The sequence below is a fragment of the Melanerpes formicivorus genome, unplaced genomic scaffold, assembly GCF_026170545.1.
Source record: "Melanerpes formicivorus ecotype bairdi unplaced genomic scaffold, bMelFor1.0.p_v2 SCAF_2684, whole genome shotgun sequence".
Taxonomy (NCBI): domain Eukaryota; kingdom Metazoa; phylum Chordata; class Aves; order Piciformes; family Picidae; genus Melanerpes; species Melanerpes formicivorus.
This window is the reverse complement of record NW_027145035.1, coordinates 22,617-29,061: the sequence shown is the minus strand read 5'-3', so window position 1 is coordinate 29,061 and position 6,445 is coordinate 22,617. Positions and strand designations below refer to the sequence as shown.

General features: G+C 64.5%; 1 long non-coding RNA gene across 1 annotated transcript; it reads left to right on the top strand.

Annotated features, from left to right (window-relative positions):
• The first annotated feature begins 1,064 nt into the window (after window positions 1–1,064).
• On the top strand, window positions 1,065–3,869 carry LOC137461608 (uncharacterized). Its single transcript, XR_010993433.1, has 4 exons — window positions 1,065–1,599; window positions 1,959–2,014; window positions 2,655–2,701; window positions 3,425–3,869. It is a non-coding gene; the product is annotated as an uncharacterized lncRNA (long non-coding RNA).
• The last annotated feature ends 2,576 nt before the right edge of the window (window positions 3,870–6,445 follow it).

The window sequence follows — 6,445 nt, the reverse complement described above, 5'->3', positions numbered from 1 at the left end:
CCCCCCCCAATTTAAGCCCCCAATTAAACCCCCCCAATTTAACACCCCCACCATTTAAGGCCCCAAATTAGCCCCCCCCAATTAAAGACCCCAATTTAAAGCCCCTTTATACACCCCCCCATATAAAGCCTCTTAATACCCCCCCCAATTTAAGCCCCCCCCCAAACCCCTGCTCACCACCAGCTCCCTGCTCAGCTGCCCCCCCCCCAGACACCCCACTTTTTTATGACACCCCCCCAGTGACGTCACAAGACCCCTCCCCCTCCTAAGGGGAGGGGGGTCTTGAGGAACCCTCCCCCCCCCATGGAGGAAAAGGGGGGGGACGCCCCAAACTTTCACTTTTTTGAGGGGAGGGGCCCAACTTTGCCCCTCCCCCCCCAGCACCTTTACACCCCCCAAACATGTGGGGACACCCCCCCCCCAAATATCCCTAACCCTAACCCTTCCCCCCCCCCAACCCCTCCCTCAGGGCTCCTAAATGCCCGGGGGGGGAGTCCCCACTTTGCCCCCACCCCAGTACCATTAACTCCCTCCCCCCGCCAATTAATTCCTACCCCCAATCCACCCTCCCCCTCCAGATTTGGGGACACACATCCCCCCCCTTTTAATGTGCTCCTCCCTCCGCTTAGAGACCCCTCCCTATTATAGATACCAACCCCCAGCCACACTCCGAGGCGGGGGGGGGTGGGTGGTGGTGTGTCCCAGAGGTGCCCCCACCAAATTTGGTGACCCACCCATTTATAACACCCCCCCACACCCCCCGCCTCCAGGGGTGGTCCCAGGGTTATTCCCCCTCCCCCAAATTTGAGGACCCCCTTCCCCCTTTAAATGCCCCCTCCCCATTTATTGACCGCCTCTGGGCGGGTTCCAAGGGTCCCTAACACCCCCTCCGCCCCCCCCATTTGCGGCGCCCCCAAATCACTCCCTCCCCAGCCAGCCTCGCTTAGCCCCTCCCCTTCCTCATAACCCCCGCCCACTCCTCCACCCCCTCCCTCTAGGCCACGCCCCCTTTCTCCATCCCTCCTTGGCCTCCTTCCCGGCATGCACTGCGGCGCTACCAGCTGTTGATGGAGGGGGGGGACACGGACCCCTACCCAGCATGCACCGCGCCGGGGTCTAGAGGAGGGGGGGGACGGGGGGGGGCTCTTCCCATCCTGCTCTGCGCTTCATGGGGACCCCCCCCTTGAGGCCCCCACCACCCCGCTTCGACTGCCCCCCCCCCCCCCAAATTTACCTTCCAGGGAGCCGACACCCACCCTCCGGCTCCCCCTCTTATATTTGGGGGTGCCCCCACCCACCCCTCGCGCCTCAACCCGCGACCCCCTCCCAATTTATCGCTTCCCCCCCCCCCCGTTATTCGCACCCCCCCCTGGATTTTACGGGGGGGGGGGGGGGCGGGGAGAGAGGTCCCGAAGAGGCCTTTTTGCTGCTGCTTTTGGGGGACCCCTGACCCAATTCGAGCCTTGGAAAGGGGGGTGGGGGGAGGGAGAGGTGAAATAAAAGGGGGGGGGAGGTCCCCAAAAATTCAAAGTTGGGGGGGGGGGGGGGCGCGCCTCCTGCCCCCCCCCTCAGGAGCTGGATGAGGCCTGGGAAGGGAAGGTAAGAAATTTGGGGGCGGGGAGGGGAGCGAAGTAAAATAGGGGTGTGGGGGGGGGGCGACCCCATTTTTACCCTTCCTCCCTTCCCCCCCTGCATGTGCACCCTTTAAATTGGGGAGGGGGTCTCCCGCTTAAATTAGGAGGGGGGAGGGGGCTTTAAATTGGGGGGAGGGGGTGTCCCCCCCATGCATGCACAGCCTGAAATTGAGGGGGGGGGCTCTAAAAGGACCGCCCCCCCCCCTCCCCAAAATCCCTGCATGTAAAAATGGGGAGGGGGGGGGGGGGGGGAGAGAATATAGGGTCACGTGTCCCCCCCCCCCCAAATATTTGTGTCTGTGACCCCCCCCCCCCAAAATAAAGGCCGCAGGAGGTGGAGGAAGCTCAACCCCCCCACAAGGGCCCTGACTGCTGCAAGGGTGAGTATCGACCCCCCCCCCAATTCAAGGGCCCCCCCCCCCAATATTAAGTTCCTCTCCAATATTAAGGCCCCTCTCCCCAATTTACCCATAGCCCCCCCCAGTTTTAAGGGACATCCCCTCCCCCTATTTAAGTCGACCTCCCCCCCCCCCCCAATATTAAGCCCCCCCCCTGCCAAATCTTAAGACCCTCCCCCATTTATTTGGACACACCACCCCCCCCAATTTTAAGCCCTAACCTGCGCCCCCCCCCAATCTTAAGCAGCCCCCCCCCCCAATTTAATGTGTGTGTGTCTCCATCCCCTAATTTTAAGCTCCCCCCCCACACTTTATTTGGAAACCCCCCCCCAATTTTAAGCCTCCCCCCCCAATTTATTTTGGACACAGCCCCCTCAAATTTTAAACCCCCCCCACACTTTATTTGGACCCCCCCCCAATTTTAAGCCTCCCCCCCAAATTTATTTAGAACCCCCCCAATTTTAAGCCCTCCCCCAATTTATTGGACACCCCCCCCCAGTTCTAGACCCCCCAATTTTAGGCTTAGGACCCCTCCCCCAATTTTAATCTCCCCCTCCCCCAATTTTAGGGGTTCTCCCCCCCCCCAATTTAACCTCTGTGCCCCCCCCCCCCCCATTTACAGACCCTTCCCCATCCCCCCCCCGCACCGTGGATCAACCTCTGACCCAGGTGAGCAAATCCCCTCTCCTCCCCCCCCCCGTTAAATTCTGGGGTGCCCCCCCAATTTTTGGGGTGCTCCTTACCCTCTTTTCCATGCCCCCCCTTTAATTTTAGGAGCCCCCTCCCATTTCAAGGTACCCCCCCTTTTTGGGGGTGCCCCCCCCGCTATTTTTGGGGTGCTCCTTACCCCCTTTTCCATGCCCCCCCCCTTAATTTTTTGTGTGCCCCCCCCATTTTTGAGCTACTCCTTAACTATTATTTCCCTGCCCCCCTCCTCCCCCTTTAATTTTAGTTGGCCCCCCCTCATTTTTGGGGCGCCCCCCCTTTCAGCTTTAGGACCCCCACCTATTTTTGGGGGGGGCTCCTTACCTATTTCCTTGCCCCCCCCCTTAACCCTAACCCTCCCCCCTTAATTTTAAGTGGCCCCCCCGATTTTTGGGGTGGCCCCTCTTTCAATTTTAGTAGCCCCCCCCATTTTTGGGCTGCTCCCCCTTTCAATTTTAGCCCCCCCCAATTTTGGGGTTGCCTCCCCCCCCTTTTTGTGCTCTTTCCCTCCCCCCCCCCCTTCCCTATTTCCCTTGCTCCCCCCCTTAACCTACTCCACCCCCCCACCTCCCCTTTTTTCCCTTCCCCTCCCCGACTTTTGGGGGTGCGGGGGGGGGGGTCACCCCAAACACAACCCCCCTCGCCCCCTCCCCTTTTCTTTTTGCCCCCCCCCCACCCCCTCCCCAGGAGGAAGAAGCCTTGGCCCAGGAGCTGGAGCAGCTTTACCTCTCCCACCTCCGCCGCCTCCGGGGGGAGCAAGAAGAAACTGGGGGCCCCCCCACCCAAACCAAACCACTTTGGGGGGACCCCCCCAGCCCCTACCGAGCCCCCAACACCTCCCTGGCCGAGGAGGTCACCAAACTCTATGAGCAAAAAAAGAGGGGGGGGGGTCCGGAGCAGCCCCCCCCTTCTGTTAGGCAGGGACGGGGGGGGGGTTGGAAGGGGTTTTAATAGTCCCAGCCCGGCCCCCCCGAGGGAGGAGGAGGAGGAGGATGAGGCCGGGGGGGGCGGGGGGGGTCCCGAAGAGTTTGGGGGGGGGCCCTGAGGGGCTGTGGAGTGGTCCTGGCTTTGGCCATCTTGGTGCCTGTGGCTTGTGGGGATGGGGGGGGGGCCCCAACTTTCGCTGTGCTTTTGGGGGGTCTACTGGCCTTCGGCTTGGTTGACTTGAGGGGGGGGGGGACACACACCCACCCCCCACAAAAAATTGAGGGGGGGGGTCCCCCCTTCTATCCCCAACCCCCTCCCCCCTCCAAACCTGTTCATATAATAAAAGAGAACAAGGAGAGAACTTCAACTAAGATCCTGCCCCCCCCAGATAACAATCTGGGACACCCCCCCCCCAAAAAATTTGGACACCCCCTCCCCAAACCTATTTATGCAATAAAAGGAGGGGGGAGGGGAACCCCTAATAAGAAGCTGGGACCCCCCCAAACTGCCCCCCCCAAAATAACAACCTGGGCACAGCCCCCCCCCCCCAAATTTTCTGGGCCTCAGCTCCTCTGTGCCTCCCCCCCCAAAGGGATTTTTGGGGTGCCCCCCACCCCCTGTGTTCATAGAACAGCCCCCTCCAAGTCCTGGCAGTGCTGGAGGGGGGAGGGGGATTTTGGGGGTGTAGGGGAAGGGAGGGGGGGGGGTCTGGTTTCACTCCCCCCCCCCACCCCTCCCTCCACTTTGTCTCAGCCACTTCCTGCCCCTGGGGAAGGTCCCCAGGTAAAGGTCAGGGGGGTGGTAAAGAGTCCCCCCCCCAAAGCTTGGAGGGGGGGGGGACTTTTCGGGTGGGGGGGGACACATGTGGGGGGGGGGGGGGAGGGGGTTCAGACCTTGCTGGGGAGGGCCTGAGCCCTTAGGGAGAGTCCTGGGAGGGTCCTCAGCATGTCTGGGGGGGGGGGGGGGGGGGGGGGGGCCTGAGACCCTAAGGGAGGCTCCAGGGGCAGTCCTCACCCTGCCTGGGGGGGTCCTGAGCCCTTATTAAGGCAGCTTTTGGGGGGGGGGGTCCTCAGCCCACATAGGGGGAGGGGTCCTGAGCCCTTGGGGAACCTTGTGGGGGCGATCCTTCGTGCTTAGGCTCCTGGGGGGGGGTCCTCAACCTACTCGGGGGGCTCCTGAGCCCTTAGGGAAGCTCCTGGGGTCCCTCGGTGCTCAAAGAGGCTCCTGGGGGGTCCTTGACTCACCTTGGGGAGGGGGTCCTGAGCCCCTAGGGAGGCTCCTGGGGGTTCCTTGACTCACCTTGGGGAGGGGGTCCCTGAGCCCCTAGGGAGGCTCCTGGGGGTTCCTTGACTCACCTTGGGGAGGGGGTCCTGAGCCCCTAGGGAGGCTCCTGGGGGGGAGTCCTTGACCCACCTGGGAGGGGCAGATGTCCTGAGCCCCTAAAGAGGCTCCTAGAGGGGTCCCTCAGCACTCAGAGATGCTCCTGGGGGGGGGTCTTCAACCTGCTGGGGATTTGGGGAGGGGGGTCCTGAGCCCTTATTAGGGAGGCTCCTGGGGGGTCCTTGACCAACTTTGGGGGCGGGGGGGGGAGTCCTGAGCCCCTAAAGAGGCTCCTGGGGGGTGTCCTCAGCACTCAGAGATGCTCCTGGGGGGGGGTCTTCACCCTGCTGGGGATTTGGGGGGGTCGGGGGTCCTGAGCCCTTATTAGGGAGGCTCCTGGGGAGGGGGGTCCTCATCCTCAACCTCCTGGGGGGGGTTCTGAGCCCTTAGGGAGGCTCCTGGGGAGGTCTGCACCATGCTGGGGGGGGTCCTGAGCCCCTAGGGAGGTACCTGGGGGGGGTCCTTAAGGCACTGAGCTCCACCGGGGGAGGGGGGGTCCCAACCCCCCCGAGGGGGGGAAGGGATAATTTTGAGCCCCCCACCCCCCCCCCCGAGGTAATTGGGAGGGGGGGGGGGGGGGGAAGTGAGGAGGGGAGGGGCCGGGGGGCGCCTGCCCTCAGTTTGCCCGCCAAAACGCGCGCGCCGCGCCGCTATTGCTGCGCCCACTTCGCCCGTCCCGGGGGCGGTGCCGGGGCGGCCAATCGGCGCGCCCTGACGTCACGGCGGGGGCGGGCGGGGCTTCTCCAAGCGCCTAGGTGGGGGCCTGGAGGGTGCCGCAGCCTCGGGGGCCCCCTCCCCCCGCCCCCTCCCCTTCTTCCCCCCTCCCCTTCCTCTCTGTCTCTCTCTCCCCCTCTCTCTCCGTTTATTTCCGCCCCCTCCCCGCCCCCCAGCCATGAGTAAGGGCCCCGGGGAGAAGCCTTTCCGCCCCCCCGACCCCCCGCTAAGCTGCGCCGCTTGGATGCGGTGCCCGGCTCGGCTGCCGCCGGCGCTGCCCAGCGGCGGGGCTCAGGCCCCACCGGAAGTGCAGGCCGTGGCGCGCGGCCGCCGCCAGGCGGGGCGGGCCTTGGGCCTGGGCCTGGGCCTGGCGCTGGCGCTGAGCTGGGGCCTGGGCCCGGGCCCGAGGCTGAGCCTGGGCGGAGGGAGCCAAGCGCAGGAGGCGCGGAGCAGGCGGCGGCGGCGGCGCCCCCTGGCGGCCCGGAGGAACGGAGGGGAAGCAGCAGCCTGGAAAGGTTGGAGAGCAGCAGGGAGGTGCTGGAAGGGTTGGAGAGCGACGTGAGGGAGGCCAGCGGGATGGAGGCCCGGCGGGGGGGCAGCGGGGGCAACACCAAGGAGGGGCTGGGGGACCCCCAAGGAGGGGCTGGGGAGCGCTGTGAGGGACCTGGGGACCCCCAAGGAGGGGGG